The sequence below is a fragment of the Balaenoptera ricei genome, chromosome 4, assembly GCF_028023285.1.
Source record: "Balaenoptera ricei isolate mBalRic1 chromosome 4, mBalRic1.hap2, whole genome shotgun sequence".
Taxonomy (NCBI): domain Eukaryota; kingdom Metazoa; phylum Chordata; class Mammalia; order Artiodactyla; family Balaenopteridae; genus Balaenoptera; species Balaenoptera ricei.
In genome coordinates, this window is record NC_082642.1 from 48916244 (window position 1) to 48939467 (window position 23224).

The window sequence follows — 23224 nt, forward strand, 5'->3', positions numbered from 1 at the left end:
TTGCTACGCTGATGGGCGGGATGTAAATTGCCAACAGCCACTCTGGAGAAGTGTACGGTGTGTCCTGAAACATCGAAAAAACACAGCTTAGAGCGCATAGGGCACTTCCACTCATGGGCGTATAAATTGGGAAAACTAAAAATCAGCAAGACACAGGCACCCCAAAGTTTGGGGCTGCTCTGTTGACAAGAACCTCCACTTCGTGACACCTCAAATATCCCAGGAAAGAGAAAAATGGATAAAGAAGTGGTGGTCCTTATGTACAATGGAATATCACTCAGCCATGAAATCAATGTCATAAGGCTAGTAGCAGCATGATGAGTGGTTTTAGCTACGACGATTCTAAGTGAAATAAGTCACACAGAAAAAGACACTTATCATAAGCTATCACTTATAGAGGGAATGTAAAAACCGCTACACTTGAACTGAATTACCAAACAGAACAGAGTCACACGTTTAGAAAACACACTATGGCTGCTTAACGGGAAAGGTGGGGTGGGGTGATGCATAAAACAAGGGTTTCAAATGAGCTCAGATAGCGTTCCATAAACCCAATATGTAATAGAAAGACCTACTCCTTGCTCAGTGAACTGGACTCAACACCCCCTATTCACTGCACAAGAATATATCTGACTAGTAAGAATCTTAAAACCTATGTATTGATATCTCTCTGGAAGTGAGTCAAGTGGCTGTAAAGCGGCAGAAACACAGCCGTGAAAAGCAGCTAAACCCCATTATAAAAATAAATTACTTTTAAAAACCCGTGAAACAAAGACAGTGAAAGAGAGAGAAATTCTTACAAAATTCGTTCAGGGGCTGTGATGCAACCTGGATTGACCATATCTAGACCCACAGCTGGAGGAGACATAAGGGTGGACACTCTCGGGGCTGAGAGGTTTGGTGAGGTTGGGGGAGCAAACGCAGAGCCTTTAAAGTAATACTGCCTGTTACCCATCCCATGGGTCCCAAATCTCCAGGTTCAAGGGCATCTTCCTACCTCGAAAACATGCATGAGAAACCCAGAAGGTGGTACACCGTGTGATCGGGAAAGGTTTCTAAAACGCACCTCATTTCTCATCTCCTTGTGCTCGGGTTCGCCATTCCAGCCGCTTTACTAGCAATCTCCCTCCTTGGAGAATCAGCACCTTTAACCTCCCGTTCCGTACAGCTTGCAATTTGTCCTGAGGATGAACGGGAAGAGGGGGAGCCAATGAGAGACTAGCTCTAGGTGTTGGGACAGGCACAGGTCACTCTATTTTCCCATCAGGAAGAAGAATTAACCACAGGCTCAGCCTGCCGCCCGGAAGCAGAATAGGGCCTGAGGCGATCCTGCGCTTTTGCGGCCAGCTCCCAAAAAAGCGAGTTGAAAAATGGAGCTCAGGGGCACTGCAATTCACAAACCTGCAGAGTTATAAATGATAACTCTCGTCCACAAATATATTGAGGGAAGGCAACGAAGAGGATCTGAAAGCAAGGCAGAATTGCAGGAAACAGATTTCAGGAGGTCGATTCGAATCGCCTTTAAAGCACATGAAAAGCGGCAAAACGTCGACAATGATGCCCTTGGCCAAAAAGGGCGTATGCGTTTTTTCCTGAATATATTCAGGAAAAAACGCATACGCCCTTTTTGGCCAACCAAGCAACCTGGAAAGGCAAATCAGCGCTACAAAGAAGTCTCGCTTCCCATCGGTCAAAAGGGCCATGCGGAAAAAAGTGTCAAAACCAGAAATGCAGGACAGGCCATGGAGAAATGGGAGCCTTGCTACGCTGATGGGCGGGATGTAAATTGCCAACAGCCACTCTGGAGAAGTGTACGGTGTGTCCTGAAACATCGAAAAAACACAGCTTGGAGCGCATAGGGCACTTCCACTCATGGGCGTATAAATTGGGAAAACTAAAAATCAGCAAGACACAGGCACCCCAAAGTTTGGGGCTGCTCTGTTGACAAGAACCTCCACTTCGTGACACCTTAAATATCCCAGGAAAGACAAAAATGGATAAAGAAGTGGTGGTCCTTATGTACAATGGAATATCACTCAGCCATGAAATCAATGTCATAAGGCTAGTAGCAGCATGATGAGTGGTTTTAGCTACGACGATTCTAAGTGAAATAAGTCACACAGAAAAAGACACTTATCATAAGCTATCACTTATAGAGGGAATGTAAAAACCGCTACACTTGAACTGAATTACCAAACAGAACAGAGTCACACGTTTAGAAAACACACTATGGCTGCTTATCGGGAAAGGTGGGGTGGGGTGATGCGTAAAACAAGGGTTTCAAATGAGCTCAGATAGCGTTCCATAAACCCAATATGTAATAGAAAGACCTACTCCTTGCTCAGTGAACTGGACTCAACACCCCCTATTCACCGCACAAGAATATATCTGACTAGTAAGAATCTTAAAACCTATGTATTGATATCTCTCTGGAAGTGAGTCAAGTGGCTGTAAAGCGGCAGAAACACAGCCGTGAAAAGCAGCTAAACCCCATTATAAAAATAAATTACTTTTAAAAACCCGTGAAACAAAGACAGTGAAAGAGAGAGAAATTCTTACAAAATTCGTTCAGGGGCTGTGATGCAACCTGGATTGACCATATCTAGACCCACAGCTGGAGGAGACATAAGGGTGGACACTCTCGGGGCTGAGAGGTTTGGTGAGGTTGGGGGAGCAAACGTAGAGCCTTTAAAGTAATACTGCCTGTTACCCATCCCATGGGTCCCAAATCTCCAGGTTCAAGGGCATCTTCCTACCTCGAAAACATGCATGAGAAACCCAGAAGGTGGTACACCGTGTGATCGGGAAAGGTTTCTAAAACGCACCTCATTTCTCATCTCCTTGTGCTCGGGTTCGCCATTCCAGCCGCTTTACTAGCAATCTCCCTCCTTGGAGAATCAGCACCTTTAACCTCCCGTTCCGTACAGCTTGCAATTTGTCCTGAGGATGAACGGGAAGAGGGGGAGCCAATGAGAGACTAGCTCTAGGTGTTGGGACAGGCACAGGTCACTCTATTTTCCCATCAGGAAGAAGAATTAACCACAGGCTCAGCCTGCCGCCCGGAAGCAGAATAGGGCCTGAGGCGATCCTGCGCTTTTGCGGCCAGCTCCCAAAAAAGCGAGTTGAAAAATGGAGCTCAGGGGCACTGCAATTCACAAACCTGCAGAGTTATAAATGATAACTCTCGTCCACAAATATATTGAGGGAAGGCAACGAAGAGGATCTGAAAGCAAGGCAGAATTGCAGGAAACAGATTTCAGGAGGTCGATTCGAATCGCCTTTAAAGCACATGAAAAGCGGCAAAACGTCGACAATGATGCCCTTGGCCAAAAAGGGCGTATGCGTTTTTTCCTGAATATATTCAGGAAAAAACGCATACGCCCTTTTTGGCCAACCAAGCAACCTGGAAAGGCAAATCAGCGCTACAAAGAAGTCTCGCTTCCCATCGGTCAAAAGGGCCATGCGGAAAAAAGTGTCAAAACCAGAAATGCAGAACAGGCCATGGAGAAATGGGAGCCTTGCTACGCTGATGGGCGGGATGTAAATTGCCAACAGCCACTCTGGAGAAGTGTACGGTGTGTCCTGAAACATCGAAAAAACACAGCTTAGAGCGCATAGGGCACTTCCACTCATGGGCGTATAAATTGGGAAAACTAAAAATCAGCAAGACACAGGCACCCCAAAGTTTGGGGCTGCTCTGTTGACAAGAACCTCCACTTCGTGACACCTCAAATATCCCAGGAAAGAGAAAAATGGATAAAGAAGTGGTGGTCCTTATGTACAATGGAATATCACTCAGCCATGAAATCAATGTCATAAGGCTAGTAGCAGCATGATGAGTGGTTTTAGCTACGACGATTCTAAGTGAAATAAGTCACACAGAAAAAGACACTTATCATAAGCTATCACTTATAGAGGGAATGTAAAAACCGCTACACTTGAACTGAATTACCAAACAGAACAGAGTCACACGTTTAGAAAACACACTATGGCTGCTTAACGGGAAAGGTGGGGTGGGGTGATGCATAAAACAAGGGTTTCAAATGAGCTCAGATAGCGTTCCATAAACCCAATATGTAATAGAAAGACCTACTCCTTGCTCAGTGAACTGGACTCAACACCCCCTATTCACTGCACAAGAATATATCTGACTAGTAAGAATCTTAAAACCTATGTATTGATATCTCTCTGGAAGTGAGTCAAGTGGCTGTAAAGCGGCAGAAACACAGCCGTGAAAAGCAGCTAAACCCCATTATAAAAATAAATTACTTTTAAAAACCCGTGAAACAAAGACAGTGAAAGAGAGAGAAATTCTTACAAAATTCGTTCAGGGGCTGTGATGCAACCTGGATTGACCATATCTAGACCCACAGCTGGAGGAGACATAAGGGTGGACACTCTCGGGGCTGAGAGGTTTGGTGAGGTTGGGGGAGCAAACGCAGAGCCTTTAAAGTAATACTGCCTGTTACCCATCCCATGGGTCCCAAATCTCCAGGTTCAAGGGCATCTTCCTACCTCGAAAACATGCATGAGAAACCCAGAAGGTGGTACACCGTGTGATCGGGAAAGGTTTCTAAAACGCACCTCATTTCTCATCTCCTTGTGCTCGGGTTCGCCATTCCAGCCGCTTTACTAGCAATCTCCCTCCTTGGAGAATCAGCACCTTTAACCTCCCGTTCCGTACAGCTTGCAATTTGTCCTGAGGATGAACGGGAAGAGGGGGAGCCAATGAGAGACTAGCTCTAGGTGTTGGGACAGGCACAGGTCACTCTATTTTCCCATCAGGAAGAAGAATTAACCACAGGCTCAGCCTGCCGCCCGGAAGCACAATAGGGCCTGAGGCGATCCTGCGCTTTTGCGGCCAGCTCCCAAAAAAGCGAGTTGAAAAATGGAGCTCAGGGGCACTGCAATTCACAAACCTGCAGAGTTATAAATGATAACTCTCGTCCACAAATATATTGAGGGAAGGCAACGAAGAGGATCTGAAAGCAAGGCAGAATTGCAGGAAACAGATTTCAGGAGGTCGATTCGAATCGCCTTTAAAGCACATGAAAAGCGGCAAAACCTCGACAATGATGCCCTTGGCCAAAAAGGGCGTATGCGTTTTTTCCTGAATATATTCAGGAAAAAACGCATACGCCCTTTTTGGCCAACCAAGCAACCTGGAAAGGCAAATCAGCGCTACAAAGAAGTCTCGCTTCCCATCGGTCAAAAGGGCCATGCGGAAAAAAGTGTCAAAACCAGAAATGCAGGACAGGCCATGGAGAAATGGGAGCCTTGCTACGCTGATGGGCGGGATGTAAATTGCCAACAGCCACTCTGGAGAAGTGTACGGTGTGTCCTGAAACATCGAAAAAACACAGCTTGGAGCGCATAGGGCACTTCCACTCATGGGCGTATAAATTGGGAAAACTAAAAATCAGCAAGACACAGGCACCCCAAAGTTTGGGGCTGCTCTGTTGACAAGAACCTCCACTTCGTGACACCTTAAATATCCCAGGAAAGAGAAAAATGGATAAAGAAGTGGTGGTCCTTATGTACAATGGAATATCACTCAGCCATGAAATCAATGTCATAAGGCTAGTAGCAGCATGATGAGTGGTTTTAGCTACGACGATTCTAAGTGAAATAAGTCACACAGAAAAAGACACTTATCATAAGCTATCACTTATAGAGGGAATGTAAAAACCGCTACACTTGAACTGAATTACCAAACAGAACAGAGTCACACGTTTAGAAAACACACTATGGCTGCTTAACGGGAAAGGTGGGGTGGGGTGATGCGTAAAACAAGGGTTTCAAATGAGCTCAGATAGCGTTCCATAAACCCAATATGTAATAGAAAGACCTACTCCTTGCTCAGTGAACTGGACTCAACACCCCCTATTCACCGCACAAGAATATATCTGACTAGTAAGAATCTTAAAACCTATGTATTGATATCTCTCTGGAAGTGAGTCAAGTGGCTGTAAAGCGGCAGAAACACAGCCGTGAAAAGCAGCTAAACCCCATTATAAAAATAAATTACTTTTAAAAACCCGTGAAACAAAGACAGTGAAAGAGAGAGAAATTCTTACAAAATTCGTTCAGGGGCTGTGATGCAACCTGGATTGACCATATCTAGACCCACAGCTGGAGGAGACATAAGGGTGGACACTCTCGGGGCTGAGAGGTTTGGTGAGGTTGGGGGAGCAAACGTAGAGCCTTTAAAGTAATACTGCCTGTTACCCATCCCATGGGTCCCAAATCTCCAGGTTCAAGGGCATCTTCCTACCTCGAAAACATGCATGAGAAACCCAAAAGGTGGTACACCGTGTGATCGGGAAAGGTTTCTAAAACGCACCTCATTTCTCATCTCCTTGTGCTCGGGTTCGCCATTCCAGCCGCTTTACTAGCAATCTCCCTCCTTGGAGAATCAGCACCTTTAACCTCCCGTTCCGTACAGCTTGCAATTTGTCCTGAGGATGAACGGGAAGAGGGGGAGCCAATGAGAGACTAGCTCTAGGTGTTGGGACAGGCACAGGTCACTCTATTTTCCCATCAGGAAGAAGAATTAACCACAGGCTCAGCCTGCCGCCCGGAAGCAGAATAGGGCCTGAGGCGATCCTGCGCTTTTGCGGCCAGCTCCCAAAAAAGCGAGTTGAAAAATGGAGCTCAGGGGCACTGCAATTCACAAACCTGCAGAGTTATAAATGATAACTCTCGTCCACAAATATATTGAGGGAAGGCAACGAAGAGGATCTGAAAGCAAGGCAGAATTGCAGGAAACAGATTTCAGGAGGTCGATTCGAATCGCCTTTAAAGCACATGAAAAGCGGCAAAACGTCGACAATGATGCCCTTGGCCAAAAAGGGCGTATGCGTTTTTTCCTGAATATATTCAGGAAAAAACGCATACGCCCTTTTTGGCCAACCAAGCAACCTGGAAAGGCAAATCAGCGCTACAAAGAAGTCTCGCTTCCCATCGGTCAAAAGGGCCATGCGGAAAAAAGTGTCAAAACCAGAAATGCAGAACAGGCCATGGAGAAATGGGAGCCTTGCTACGCTGATGGGCGGGATGTAAATTGCCAACAGCCACTCTGGAGAAGTGTACGGTGTGTCCTGAAACATCGAAAAAACACAGCTTAGAGCGCATAGGGCACTTCCACTCATGGGCGTATAAATTGGGAAAACTAAAAATCAGCAAGACACAGGCACCCCAAAGTTTGGGGCTGCTCTGTTGACAAGAACCTCCACTTCGTGACACCTCAAATATCCCAGGAAAGAGAAAAATGGATAAAGAAGTGGTGGTCCTTATGTACAATGGAATATCACTCAGCCATGAAATCAATGTCATAAGGCTAGTAGCAGCATGATGAGTGGTTTTAGCTACGACGATTCTAAGTGAAATAAGTCACACAGAAAAAGACACTTATCATAAGCTATCACTTATAGAGGGAATGTAAAAACCGCTACACTTGAACTGAATTACCAAACAGAACAGAGTCACACGTTTAGAAAACACACTATGGCTGCTTAACGGGAAAGGTGGGGTGGGGTGATGCATAAAACAAGGGTTTCAAATGAGCTCAGATAGCGTTCCATAAACCCAATATGTAATAGAAAGACCTACTCCTTGCTCAGTGAACTGGACTCAACACCCCCTATTCACTGCACAAGAATATATCTGACTAGTAAGAATCTTAAAACCTATGTATTGATATCTCTCTGGAAGTGAGTCAAGTGGCTGTAAAGCGGCAGAAACACAGCCGTGAAAAGCAGCTAAACCCCATTATAAAAATAAATTACTTTTAAAAACCCGTGAAACAAAGACAGTGAAAGAGAGAGAAATTCTTACAAAATTCGTTCAGGGGCTGTGATGCAACCTGGATTGACCATATCTAGACCCACAGCTGGAGGAGACATAAGGGTGGACACTCTCGGGGCTGAGAGGTTTGGTGAGGTTGGGGGAGCAAACGCAGAGCCTTTAAAGTAATACTGCCTGTTACCCATCCCATGGGTCCCAAATCTCCAGGTTCAAGGGCATCTTCCTACCTCGAAAACATGCATGAGAAACCCAGAAGGTGGTACACCGTGTGATCGGGAAAGGTTTCTAAAACGCACCTCATTTCTCATCTCCTTGTGCTCGGGTTCGCCATTCCAGCCGCTTTACTAGCAATCTCCCTCCTTGGAGAATCAGCACCTTTAACCTCCCGTTCCGTACAGCTTGCAATTTGTCCTGAGGATGAACGGGAAGAGGGGGAGCCAATGAGAGACTAGCTCTAGGTGTTGGGACAGGCACAGGTCACTCTATTTTCCCATCAGGAAGAAGAATTAACCACAGGCTCAGCCTGCCGCCCGGAAGCAGAATAGGGCCTGAGGCGATCGTGCGCTTTTGCGGCCAGCTCCCAAAAAAGCGAGTTGAAAAATGGAGCTCAGGGGCACTGCAATTCACAAACCTGCAGAGTTATAAATGATAACTCTCGTCCACAAATATATTGAGGGAAGGCAACGAAGAGGATCTGAAAGCAAGGCAGAATTGCAGGAAACAGATTTCAGGAGGTCGATTCGAATCGCCTTTAAAGCACATGAAAAGCGGCAAAACGTCGACAATGATACCCTTGGCCAAAAAGGGCGTATGCGTTTTTTCCTGAATATATTCAGGAAAAAACGCATAAGCCCTTTTTGGCCAACCAAGCAACCTGGAAAGGCAAATCAGCGCTACAAAGAAGTCTCGCTTCCCATCGGTCAAAAGGGCCATGCGGAAAAAAGTGTCAAAACCAGAAATGCAGGACAGGCCATGGAGAAATGGGAGCCTTGCTACGCTGATGGGCGGGATGTAAATTGCCAACAGCCACTCTGGAGAAGTGTACGGTGTGTCCTGAAACATCGAAAAAACACAGCTTGGAGCGCATAGGGCACTTCCACTCATGGGCGTATAAATTGGGAAAACTAAAAATCAGCAAGACACAGGCACCCCAAAGTTTGGGGCTGCTCTGTTGACAAGAACCTCCACTTCGTGACACCTTAAATATCCCAGGAAAGAGAAAAATGGATAAAGAAGTGGTGGTCCTTATGTACAATGGAATATCACTCAGCCATGAAATCAATGTCATAAGGCTAGTAGCAGCATGATGAGTGGTTTTAGCTACGACGATTCTAAGTGAAATAAGTCACACAGAAAAAGACACTTATCATAAGCTATCACTTATAGAGGGAATGTAAAAACCGCTACACTTGAACTGAATTACCAAACAGAACAGAGTCACACGTTTAGAAAACACACTATGGCTGCTTAACGGGAAAGGTGGGGTGGGGTGATGCGTAAAACAAGGGTTTCAAATGAGCTCAGATAGCGTTCCATAAACCCAATATGTAATAGAAAGACCTACTCCTTGCTCAGTGAACTGGACTCAACACCCCCTATTCACCGCACAAGAATATATCTGACTAGTAAGAATCTTAAAACCTATGTATTGATATCTCTCTGGAAGTGAGTCAAGTGGCTGTAAAGCGGCAGAAACCCAGCCGTGAAAAGCAGCTAAACCCCATTATAAAAATAAATTACTTTTAAAAACCCGTGAAACAAAGACAGTGAAAGAGAGAGAAATTCTTACAAAATTCGTTCAGGGGCTGTGATGCAACCTGGATTGACCATATCTAGACCCACAGCTGGAGGAGACATAAGGGTGGACACTCTCGGGGCTGAGAGGTTTGGTGAGGTTGGGGGAGCAAACGCAGAGCCTTTAAAGTAATACTGCCTGTTACCCATCCCATGGGTCCCAAATCTCCAGGTTCAAGGGCATCTTCCTACCTCGAAAACATGCATGAGAAACCCAGAAGGTGGTACACCGTGTGATCGGGAAAGGTTTCTAAAACGCACCTCATTTCTCATCTCCTTGTGCTCGGGTTCGCCATTCCAGCCGCTTTACTAGCAATCTCCCTCCTTGGAGAATCAGCACCTTTAACCTCCCGTTCCGTACAGCTTGCAATTTGTCCTGAGGATGAACGGGAAGAGGGGGAGCCAATGAGAGACTAGCTCTAGGTGTTGGGACAGGCACAGGTCACTCTATTTTCCCATCAGGAAGAAGAATTAACCACAGGCTCAGCCTGCCGCCCGGAAGCAGAATAGGGCCTGAGGCGATCCTGCGCTTTTGCGGCCAGCTCCCAAAAAAGCGAGTTGAAAAATGGAGCTCAGGGGCACTGCAATTCACAAACCTGCAGAGTTATAAATGATAACTCTCGTCCACAAATATATTGAGGGAAGGCAACGAAGAGGATCTGAAAGCAAGGCAGAATTGCAGGAAACAGATTTCAGGAGGTCGATTCGAATCGCCTTTAAAGCACATGAAAAGCGGCAAAACGTCGACAATGATGCCCTTGGCCAAAAAGGGCGTATGCGTTTTTTCCTGAATATATTCAGGAAAAAACGCATACGCCCTTTTTGGCCAACCAAGCAACCTGGAAAGGCAAATCAGCGCTACAAAGAAGTCTCGCTTCCCATCGGTCAAAAGGGCCATGCGGAAAAAAGTGTCAAAACCAGAAATGCAGGACAGGCCATGGAGAAATGGGAGCCTTGCTACGCTGATGGGCGGGATGTAAATTGCCAACAGCCACTCTGGAGAAGTGTACGGTGTGTCCTGAAACATCGAAAAAACACAGCTTGGAGCGCATAGGGCACTTCCACTCATGGGCGTATAAATTGGGAAAACTAAAAATCAGCAAGACACAGGCACCCCAAAGTTTGGGGCTGCTCTGTTGACAAGAACCTCCACTTCGTGACACCTTAAATATCCCAGGAAAGAGAAAAATGGATAAAGAAGTGGTGGTCCTTATGTACAATGGAATATCACTCAGCCATGAAATCAATGTCATAAGGCTAGTAGCAGCATGATGAGTGGTTTTAGCTACGACGATTCTAAGTGAAATAAGTCACACAGAAAAAGACACTTATCATAAGCTATCACTTATAGAGGGAATGTAAAAACCGCTACACTTGAACTGAATTACCAAACAGAACAGAGTCACACGTTTAGAAAACACACTATGGCTGCTTAACGGGAAAGGTGGGGTGGGGTGATGCGTAAAACAAGGGTTTCAAATGAGCTCAGATAGCGTTCCATAAACCCAATATGTAATAGAAAGACCTACTCCTTGCTCAGTGAACTGGACTCAACACCCCCTATTCACCGCACAAGAATATATCTGACTAGTAAGAATCTTAAAACCTATGTATTGATATCTCTCTGGAAGTGAGTCAAGTGGCTGTAAAGCGGCAGAAACACAGCCGTGAAAAGCAGCTAAACCCCATTATAAAAATAAATTACTTTTAAAAACCCGTGAAACAAAGACAGTGAAAGAGAGAGAAATTCTTACAAAATTCGTTCAGGGGCTGTGATGCAACCTGGATTGACCATATCTAGACCCACAGCTGGAGGAGACATAAGGGTGGACACTCTCGGGGCTGAGAGGTTTGGTGAGGTTGGGGGAGCAAACGCAGAGCCTTTAAAGTAATACTGCCTGTTACCCATCCCATGGGTCCCAAATCTCCAGGTTCAAGGGCATCTTCCTACCTCGAAAACATGCATGAGAAACCCAGAAGGTGGTACACCGTGTGATCGGGAAAGGTTTCTAAAACACACCTCATTTCTCATCTCCTTGTGCTCGGGTTCGCCATTCCAGCCGCTTTACTAGCAATCTCCCTCCTTGGAGAATCAGCACCTTTAACCTCCCGTTCCGTACAGCTTGCAATTTGTCCTGAGGATGAACGGGAAGAGGGGGAGCCAATGAGAGACTAGCTCTAGGTGTTGGGACAGGCACAGGTCACTCTATTTTCCCATCAGGAAGAAGAATTAACCACAGGCTCAGCCTGCCGCCCGGAAGCAGAATAGGGCCTGAGGCGATCCTGCGCTTTTGCGGCCAGCTCCCAAAAAAGCGAGTTGAAAAATGGAGCTCAGGGGCACTGCAATTCACAAACCTGCAGAGTTATAAATGATAACTCTCGTCCACAAATATATTGAGGGAAGGCAACGAAGAGGATCTGAAAGCAAGGCAGAATTGCAGGAAACAGATTTCAGGAGGTCGATTCGAATCGCCTTTAAAGCACATGAAAAGCGGCAAAACGTCGACAATGATGCCCTTGGCCAAAAAGGGCGTATGCGTTTTTTCCTGAATATATTCAGGAAAAAACGCATACGCCCTTTTTGGCCAACCAAGCAACCTGGAAAGGCAAATCAGCGCTACAAAGAAGTCTCGCTTCCCATCGGTCAAAAGGGCCATGCGGAAAAAAGTGTCAAAACCAGAAATGCAGGACAGGCCATGGAGAAATGGGAGCCTTGCTACGCTGATGGGCGGGATGTAAATTGCCAACAGCCACTCTGGAGAAGTGTACGGTGTGTCCTGAAACATCGAAAAAACACAGCTTGGAGCGCATAGGGCACTTCCACTCATGGGCGTATAAATTGGGAAAACTAAAAATCAGCAAGACACAGGCACCCCAAAGTTTGGGGCTGCTCTGTTGACAAGAACCTCCACTTCGTGACACCTTAAATATCCCAGGAAAGACAAAAATGGATAAAGAAGTGGTGGTCCTTATGTACAATGGAATATCACTCAGCCATGAAATCAATGTCATAAGGCTAGTAGCAGCATGATGAGTGGTTTTAGCTACGACGATTCTAAGTGAAATAAGTCACAGAGAAAAAGACACTTATCATAAGCTATCACTTATAGAGGGAATGTAAAAACCGCTACACTTGAACTGAATTACCAAACAGAACAGAGTCACACGTTTAGAAAACACACTATGGCTGCTTAACGGGAAAGGTGGGGTGGGGTGATGCGTAAAACAAGGGTTTCAAATGAGCTCAGATAGCGTTCCATAAACCCAATATGTAATAGAAAGACCTACTCCTTGCTCAGTGAACTGGACTCAACACCCCCTATTCACCGCACAAGAATATATCTGACTAGTAAGAATCTTAAAACCTATGTATTGATATCTCTCTGGAAGTGAGTCAAGTGGCTGTAAAGCGGCAGAAACACAGCCGTGAAAAGCAGCTAAACCCCATTATAAAAATAAATTACTTTTAAAAACCCGTGAAACAAAGACAGTGAAAGAGAGAGAAATTCTTACAAAATTCGTTCAGGGGCTGTGATGCAACCTGGATTGACCATATCTAGACCCACAGCTGGAGGAGACATAAGGGTGGACACTCTCGGGGCTGAGAGGTTTGGTGAGGTTGGGGGAGCAAACGCAGAGCCTTTAAAGTAATACTGCCTGTTACCCATCCCATGGGTCCCAAATCTCCAGGTTCAAGGGCATCTTCCTACCTCGAAAACATGCATGAGAAACCCAGAAGGTGGTACACCGTGTGATCGGGAAAGGTTTCTAAAACGCACCTCATTTCTCATCTCCTTGTGCTCGGGTTCGCCATTCCAGCCGCTTTACTAGCAATCTCCCTCCTTGGAGAATCAGCACCTTTAACCTCCCGTTCCGTACAGCTTGCAATTTGTCCTGAGGATGAACGGGAAGAGGGGGAGCCAATGAGAGACTAGCTCTAGGTGTTGGGACAGGCACAGGTCACTCTATTTTCCCATCAGGAAGAAGAATTAACCACAGGCTCAGCCTGCCGCCCGGAAGCAGAATAGGGCCTGAGGCGATCCTGCGCTTTTGCGGCCAGCTCCCAAAAAAGCGAGTTGAAAAATGGAGCTCATGGGCACTGCAATTCACAAACCTGCAGAGTTATAAATGATAACTCTCGTCCACAAATATATTGAGGGAAGGCAACGAAGAGGATCTGAAAGCAAGGCAGAATTGCAGGAAACAGATTTCAGGAGGTCGATTCGAATCGCCTTTAAAGCACATGAAAAGCGGCAAAACGTCGACAATGATGCCCTTGGCCAAAAAGGGCGTATGCGTTTTTTCCTGAATATATTCAGGAAAAAACGCATACGCCCTTTTTGGCCAACCAAGCAACCTGGAAAGGCAAATCAGCGCTACAAAGAAGTCTCGCTTCCCATCGGTCAAAAGGGCCATGCGGAAAAAAGTGTCAAAACCAGAAATGCAGGACAGGCCATGGAGAAATGGGAGCCTTGCTACGCTGATGGGCGGGATGTAAATTGCCAACAGCCACTCTGGAGAAGTGTACGGTGTGTCCTGAAACATCGAAAAAACACAGCTTGGAGCGCATAGGGCACTTCCACTCATGGGCGTATAAATTGGGAAAACTAAAAATCAGCAAGACACAGGCACCCCAAAGTTTGGGGCTGCTCTGTTGACAAGAACCTCCACTTCGTGACACCTTAAATATCCCAGGAAAGAGAAAAATGGATAAAGAAGTGGTGGTCCTTATGTACAATGGAATATCACTCAGCCATGAAATCAATGTCATAAGGCTAGTAGCAGCATGATGAGTGGTTTTAGCTACGACGATTCTAAGTGAAATAAGTCACACAGAAAAAGACACTTATCATAAGCTATCACTTATAGAGGGAATGTAAAAACCGCTACACTTGAACTGAATTACCAAACAGAACAGAGTCACACGTTTAGAAAACACACTATGGCTGCTTAACGGGAAAGGTGGGGTGGGGTGATGCGTAAAACAAGGGTTTCAAATGAGCTCAGATAGCGTTCCATAAACCCAATATGTAATAGAAAGACCTACTCCTTGCTCAGTGAACTGGACTCAACACCCCCTATTCACCGCACAAGAATATATCTGACTAGTAAGAATCTTAAAACCTATGTATTGATATCTCTCTGGAAGTGAGTCAAGTGGCTGTAAAGCGGCAGAAACACAGCCGTGAAAAGCAGCTAAACCCCATTATAAAAATAAATTACTTTTAAAAACCCGTGAAACAAAGACAGTGAAAGAGAGAGAAATTCTTACAAAATTCGTTCAGGGGCTGTGATGCAACCTGGATTGACCATATCTAGACCCACAGCTGGAGGAGACATAAGGGTGGACACTCTCGGGGCTGAGAGGTTTGGTGAGGTTGGGGGAGCAAACGCAGAGCCTTTAAAGTAATACTGCCTGTTACCCATCCCATGGGTCCCAAATCTCCAGGTTCAAGGGCATCTTCCTACCTCGAAAACATGCATGAGAAACCCAGAAGGTGGTACACCGTGTGATCGGGAAAGGTTTCTAAAACACACCTCATTTCTCATCTCCTTGTGCTCGGGTTCGCCATTCCAGCCGCTTTACTAGCAATCTCCCTCCTTGGAGAATCAGCACCTTTAACCTCCCGTTCCGTACAGCTTGCAATTTGTCCTGAGGATGAACGGGAAGAGGGGGAGCCAATGAGAGACTAGCTCTAGGTGTTGGGACAGGCACAGGTCACTCTATTTTCCCATCAGGAAGAAGAATTAACCACAGGCTCAGCCTGCCGCCCGGAAGCAGAATAGGGCCTGAGGCGATCCTGCGCTTTTGCGGCCAGCTCCCAAAAAAGCGAGTTGAAAAATGGAGCTCAGGGGCACTGCAATTCACAAACCTGCAGAGTTATAAATGATAACTCTCGTCCACAAATATATTGAGGGAAGGCAACGAAGAGGATCTGAAAGCAAGGCAGAATTGCAGGAAACAGATTTCAGGAGGTCGATTCGAATCGCCTTTAAAGCACATGAAAAGCGGCAAAACGTCGACAATGATGCCCTTGGCCAAAAAGGGCGTATGCGTTTTTTCCTGAATATATTCAGGAAAAAACGCATACGCCCTTTTTGGCCAACCAAGCAACCTGGAAAGGCAAATCAGCGCTACAAAGAAGTCTCGCTTCCCATCGGTCAAAAGGGCCATGCGGAAAAAAGTGTCAAAACCAGAAATGCAGGACAGGCCATGGAGAAATGGGAGCCTTGCTACGCTGATGGGCGGGATGTAAATTGCCAACAGCCACTCTGGAGAAGTGTACGGTGTGTCCTGAAACATCGAAAAAACACAGCTTGGAGCGCATAGGGCACTTCCACTCATGGGCGTATAAATTGGGAAAACTAAAAATCAGCAAGACACAGGCACCCCAAAGTTTGGGGCTGCTCTGTTGACAAGAACCTCCACTTCGTGACACCTTAAATATCCCAGGAAAGACAAAAATGGATAAAGAAGTGGTGGTCCTTATGTACAATGGAATATCACTCAGCCATGAAATCAATGTCATAAGGCTAGTAGCAGCATGATGAGTGGTTTTAGCTACGACGATTCTAAGTGAAATAAGTCACAGAGAAAAAGACACTTATCATAAGCTATCACTTATAGAGGGAATGTAAAAACCGCTACACTTGAACTGAATTACCAAACAGAACAGAGTCACACGTTTAGAAAACACACTATGGCTGCTTAACGGGAAAGGTGGGGTGGGGTGATGCGTAAAACAAGGGTTTCAAATGAGCTCAGATAGCGTTCCATAAACCCAATATGTAATAGAAAGACCTACTCCTTGCTCAGTGAACTGGACTCAACACCCCCTATTCACCGCACAAGAATATATCTGACTAGTAAGAATCTTAAAACCTATGTATTGATATCTCTCTGGAAGTGAGTCAAGTGGCTGTAAAGCGGCAGAAACACAGCCGTGAAAAGCAGCTAAACCCCATTATAAAAATAAATTCCTTTTAAAAACCCGTGAAACAAAGACAGTGAAAGAGAGAGAAATTCTTACAAAATTCGTTCAGGGGCTGTGATGCAACCTGGATTGACCATATCTAGACCCACAGCTGGAGGAGACATAAGGGTGGACACTCTCGGGGCTGAGAGGTTTGGTGAGGTTGGGGGAGCAAACGCAGAGCCTTTAAAGTAATACTGCCTGTTACCCATCCCATGGGTCCCAAATCTCCAGGTTCAAGGGCATCTTCCTACCTCGAAAACATGCATGAGAAACCCAGAAGGTGGTACACCGTGTGATCGGGAAAGGTTTCTAAAACGCACCTCATTTCTCATCTCCTTGTGCTCGGGTTCGCCATTCCAGCCGCTTTACTAGCAATCTCCCTCCTTGGAGAATCAGCACCTTTAACCTCCCGTTCCGTACAGCTTGCAATTTGTCCTGAGGATGAACGGGAAGAGGGGGAGCCAATGAGAGACTAGCTCTAGGTGTTGGGACAGGCACAGGTCACTCTATTTTCCCATCAGGAAGAAGAATTAACCACAGGCTCAGCCTGCCGCCCGGAAGCAGAATAGGGCCTGAGGCGATCCTGCGCTTTTGCGGCCAGCTCCCAAAAAAGCGAGTTGAAAAATGGAGCTCAGGGGCACTGCAATTCACAAACCTGCAGAGTTATAAATGATAACTCTCGTCCACAAATATATTGAGGGAAGGCAACGAAGAGGATCTGAAAGCAAGGCAGAATTGCAGGAAACAGATTTCAGGAGGTCGATTCGAATCGCCTTTAAAGCACATGAAAAGCGGCAAAACGTCGACAATGATGCCCTTGGCCAAAAAGGGCGTATGCGTTTTTTCCTGAATATATTCAGGAAAAAACGCATACGCCCTTTTTGGCCAACCAAGCAACCTGGAAAGGCAAATCAGCGCTACAAAGAAGTCTCGCTTCCCATCGGTCAAAAGGGCCATGCGGAAAAAAGTGTCAAAACCAGAAATGCAGGACAGGCCATGGAGAAATGGGAGCCTTGCTACGCTGATGGGCGGGATGTAAATTGCCAACAGCCACTCTGGAGAAGTGTACGGTGTGTCCTGAAACATCGAAAAAACACAGCTTGGAGCGCATAGGGCACTTCCACTCATGGGCGTATAAATTGGGAAAACTAAAAATCAGCAAGACACAGGCACCCCAAAGTTTGGGGCTGCTCTGTTGACAAGAACCTCCACTTCGTGACACCTTAAATATCCCAGGAAAGAGAAAAATGGATAAAGAAGTGGTGGTCCTTATGTACAATGGAATATCACTCAGCCATGAAATCAATGTCATAAGGCTAGTAGCAGCATGATGAGTGGTTTTAGCTACGACGATTCTAAGTGAAATAAGTCACACAGAAAAAGACACTTATCATAAGCTATCACTTATAGAGGGAATGTAAAAACCGCTACACTTGAACTGAATTACCAAACAGAACAGAGTCACACGTTTAGAAAACACACTATGGCTGCTTAACGGGAAAGGTGGGGTGGGGTGATGCGTAAAACAAGGGTTTCAAATGAGCTCAGATAGCGTTCCATAAACCCAATATGTAATAGAAAGACCTACTCCTTGCTCAGTGAACTGGACTCAACACCCCCTATTCACCGCACAAGAATATATCTGACTAGTAAGAATCTTAAAACCTATGTATTGATATCTCTCTGGAAGTGAGTCAAGTGGCTGTAAAGCGGCAGAAACACAGCCGTGAAAAGCAGCTAAACCCCATTATAAAAATAAATTACTTTTAAAAACCCGTGAAACAAAGACAGTGAAAGAGAGAGAAATTCTTACAAAATTCGTTCAGGGGCTGTGATGCAACCTGGATTGACCATATCTAGACCCACAGCTGGAGGAGACATAAGGGTGGACACTCTCGGGGCTGAGAGGTTTGGTGAGGTTGGGGGAGCAAACGCAGAGCCTTTAAAGTAATACTGCCTGTTACCCATCCCATGGGTCCCAAATCTCCAGGTTCAAGGGCATCTTCCTACCTCGAAAACATGCATGAGAAACCCAGAAGGTGGTACACCGTGTGATCGGGAAAGGTTTCTAAAACGCACCTCATTTCTCATCTCCTTGTGCTCGGGTTCGCCATTCCAGCCGCTTTACTAGCAATCTCCCTCCTTGGAGAATCAGCACCTTTAACCTCCCGTTCCGTACAGCTTGCAATTTGTCCTGAGGATGAACGGGAAGAGGGGGAGCCAATGAGAGACTAGCTCTAGGTGTTGGGACAGGCACAGGTCACTCTATTTTCCCATCAGGAAGAAGAATTAACCACAGGCTCAGCCTGCCGCCCGGAAGCAGAATAGGGCCTGAGGCGATCCTGCGCTTTTGCGGCCAGCTCCCAAAAAAGCGAGTTGAAAAATGGAGCTCAGGGGCACTGCAATTCACAAACCTGCAGAGTTATAAATGATAACTCTCGTCCACAAATATATTGAGGGAAGGCAACGAAGAGGATCTGAAAGCAAGGCAGAATTGCAGGAAACAGATTTCAGGAGGTCGATTCGAATCGCCTTTAAAGCACATGAAAAGCGGCAAAACGTCGACAATGATGCCCTTGGCCAAAAAGGGCGTATGCGTTTTTTCCTGAATATATTCAGGAAAAAACGCATACGCCCTTTTTGGCCAACCAAGCAACCTGGAAAGGCAAATCAGCGCTACAAAGAAGTCTCGCTTCCCATCGGTCAAAAGGGCCATGCGGAAAAAAGTGTCAAAACCAGAAATGCAGGACAGGCCATGGAGAAATGGGAGCCTTGCTACGCTGATGGGCGGGATGTAAATTGCCAACAGCCACTCTGGAGAAGTGTACGGTGTGTCCTGAAACATCGAAAAAACACAGCTTGGAGCGCATAGGGCACTTCCACTCATGGGCGTATAAATTGGGAAAACTAAAAATCAGCAAGACACAGGCACCCCAAAGTTTGGGGCTGCTCTGTTGACAAGAACCTCCACTTCGTGACACCTTAAATATCCCAGGAAAGACAAAAATGGATAAAGAAGTGGTGGTCCTTATGTACAATGGAATATCACTCAGCCATGAAATCAATGTCATAAGGCTAGTAGCAGCATGATGAGTGGTTTTAGCTACGACGATTCTAAGTGAAATAAGTCACACAGAAAAAGACACTTATCATAAGCTATCACTTATAGAGGGAATGTAAAAACCGCTACACTTGAACTGAATTACCAAACAGAACAGAGTCACACGTTTAGAAAACACACTATGGCTGCTTAACGGGAAAGGTGGGGTGGGGTGATGCGTAAAACAAGGGTTTCAAATGAGCTCAGATAGCGTTCCATAAACCCAATATGTAATAGAAAGACCTACTCCTTGCTCAGTGAACTGGACTCAACACCCCCTATTCACCGCACAAGAATATATCTGACTAGTAAGAATCTTAAAACCTATGTATTGATATCTCTCTGGAAGTGAGTCAAGTGGCTGTAAAGCGGCAGAAACACAGCCGTGAAAAGCAGCTAAACCCCATTATAAAAATAAATTACTTTTAAAAACCCGTGAAACAAAGACAGTGAAAGAGAGAGAAATTCTTACAAAATTCGTTCAGGGGCTGTGATGCAACCTGGATTGACCATATCTAGACCCACAGCTGGAGGAGACATAAGGGTGGACACTCTCGGGGCTGAGAGGTTTGGTGAGGTTGGGGGAGCAAACGCAGAGCCTTTAAAGTAATACTGCCTGTTACCCATCCCATGGGTCCCAAATCTCCAGGTTCAAGGGCATCTTCCTACCTCGAAAACATGCATGAGAAACCCAGAAGGTGGTACACCGTGTGATCGGGAAAGGTTTCTAAAACGCACCTCATTTCTCATCTCCTTGTGCTCGGGTTCGCCATTCCAGCCGCTTTACTAGCAATCTCCCTCCTTGGAGAATCAGCACCTTTAACCTCCCGTTCCGTACAGCTTGCAATTTGTCCTGAGGATGAACGGGAAGAGGGGGAGCCAATGAGAGACTAGCTCTAGGTGTTGGGACAGGCACAGGTCACTCTATTTTCCCATCAGGAAGAAGAATTAACCACAGGCTCAGCCTGCCGCCCGGAAGCAGAATAGGGCCTGAGGCGATCCTGCGCTTTTGCGGCCAGCTCCCAAAAAAGCGAGTTGAAAAATGGAGCTCAGGGGCACTGCAATTCACAAACCTGCAGAGTTATAAATGATAACTCTCGTCCACAAATATATTGAGGGAAGGCAACGAAGAGGATCTGAAAGCAAGGCAGAATTGCAGGAAACAGATTTCAGGAGGTCGATTCGAATCGCCTTTAAAGCACATGAAAAGCGGCAAAACGTCGACAATGATACCCTTGGCCAAAAAGGGCGTATACGTTTTTTCCTGAATATATTCAGGAAAAAACGCATAAGCCCTTTTTGGCCAACCAAGCAACCTGGAAAGGCAAATCAGCGCTACAAAGAAGTCTCGCTTCCCATCGGTCAAAAGGGCCATGCGGAAAAAAGTGTCAAAACCAGAAATGCAGGACAGGCCATGGAGAAATGGGAGCCTTGCTACGCTGATGGGCGGGATGTAAATTGCCAACAGCCACTCTGGAGAAGTGTACGGTGTGTCCTGAAACATCGAAAAAACACAGCTTGGAGCGCATAGGGCACTTCCACTCATGGGCGTATAAATTGGGAAAACTAAAAATCAGCAAGACACAGGCACCCCAAAGTTTGGGGCTGCTCTGTTGACAAGAACCTCCACTTCGTGACACCTTAAATATCCCAGGAAAGAGAAAAATGGATAAAGAAGTGGTGGTCCTTATGTACAATGGAATATCACTCAGCCATGAAATCAATGTCATAAGGCTAGTAGCAGCATGATGAGTGGTTTTAGCTACGACGATTCTAAGTGAAATAAGTCACACAGAAAAAGACACTTATCATAAGCTATCACTTATAGAGGGAATGTAAAAACCGCTACACTTGAACTGAATTACCAAACAGAACAGAGTCACACGTTTAGAAAACACACTATGGCTGCTTAACGGGAAAGGTGGGGTGGGGTGATGCGTAAAACAAGGGTTTCAAATGAGCTCAGATAGCGTTCCATAAACCCAATATGTAATAGAAAGACCTACTCCTTGCTCAGTGAACTGGACTCAACACCCCCTATTCACCGCACAAGAATATATCTGACTAGTAAGAATCTTAAAACCTATGTATTGATATCTCTCTGGAAGTGAGTCAAGTGGCTGTAAAGCGGCAGAAACACAGCCGTGAAAAGCAGCTAAACCCCATTATAAAAATAAATTACTTTTAAAAACCCGTGAAACAAAGACAGTGAAAGAGAGAGAAATTCTTACAAAATTCGTTCAGGGGCTGTGATGCAACCTGGATTGACCATATCTAGACCCACAGCTGGAGGAGACATAAGGGTGGACACTCTCGGGGCTGAGAGGTTTGGTGAGGTTGGGGGAGCAAACGCAGAGCCTTTAAAGTAATACTGCCTGTTACCCATCCCATGGGTCCCAAATCTCCAGGTTCAAGGGCATCTTCCTACCTCGAAAACATGCATGAGAAACCCAGAAGGTGGTACACCGTGTGATCGGGAAAGGTTTCTAAAACGCACCTCATTTCTCATCTCCTTGTGCTCGGGTTCGCCATTCCAGCCGCTTTACTAGCAATCTCCCTCCTTGGAGAATCAGCACCTTTAACCTCCCGTTCCGTACAGCTTGCAATTTGTCCTGAGGATGAACGGGAAGAGGGGGAGCCAATGAGAGACTAGCTCTAGGTGTTGGGACAGGCACAGGTCACTCTATTTTCCCATCAGGAAGAAGAATTAACCACAGGCTCAGCCTGCCGCCCGGAAGCAGAATAGGGCCTGAGGCGATCCTGCGCTTTTGCGGCCAGCTCCCAAAAAAGCGAGTTGAAAAATGGAGCTCAGGGGCACTGCAATTCACAAACCTGCAGAGTTATAAATGATAACTCTCGTCCACAAATATATTGAGGGAAGGCAACGAAGAGGATCTGAAAGCAAGGCAGAATTGCAGGAAACAGATTTCAGGAGGTCGATTCGAATCGCCTTTAAAGCACATGAAAAGCGGCAAAACGTCGACAATGATGCCCTTGGCCAAAAAGGGCGTATGCGTTTTTTCCTGAATATATTCAGGAAAAAACGCATACGCCCTTTTTGGCCAACCAAGCAACCTGGAAAGGCAAATCAGCGCTACAAAGAAGTCTCGCTTCCCATCGGTCAAAAGGGCCATGCGGAAAAAAGTGTCAAAACCAGAAATGCAGGACAGGCCATGGAGAAATGGGAGCCTTGCTACGCTGATGGGCGGGATGTAAATTGCCAACAGCCACTCTGGAGAAGTGTACGGTGTGTCCTGAAACATCGAAAAAACACAGCTTGGAGCGCATAGGGCACTTCCACTCATGGGCGTATAAATTGGGAAAACTAAAAATCAGCAAGACACAGGCACCCCAAAGTTTGGGGCTGCTCTGTTGACAAGAACCTCCACTTCGTGACACCTTAAATATCCCAGTAAAGACAAAAATGGATAAAGAAGTGGTGGTCCTTATGTACAATGGAATATCACTCAGCCATGAAATCAATGTCATAAGGCTAGTAGCAGCATGATGAGTGGTTTTAGCTACGACGATTCTAAGTGAAATAAGT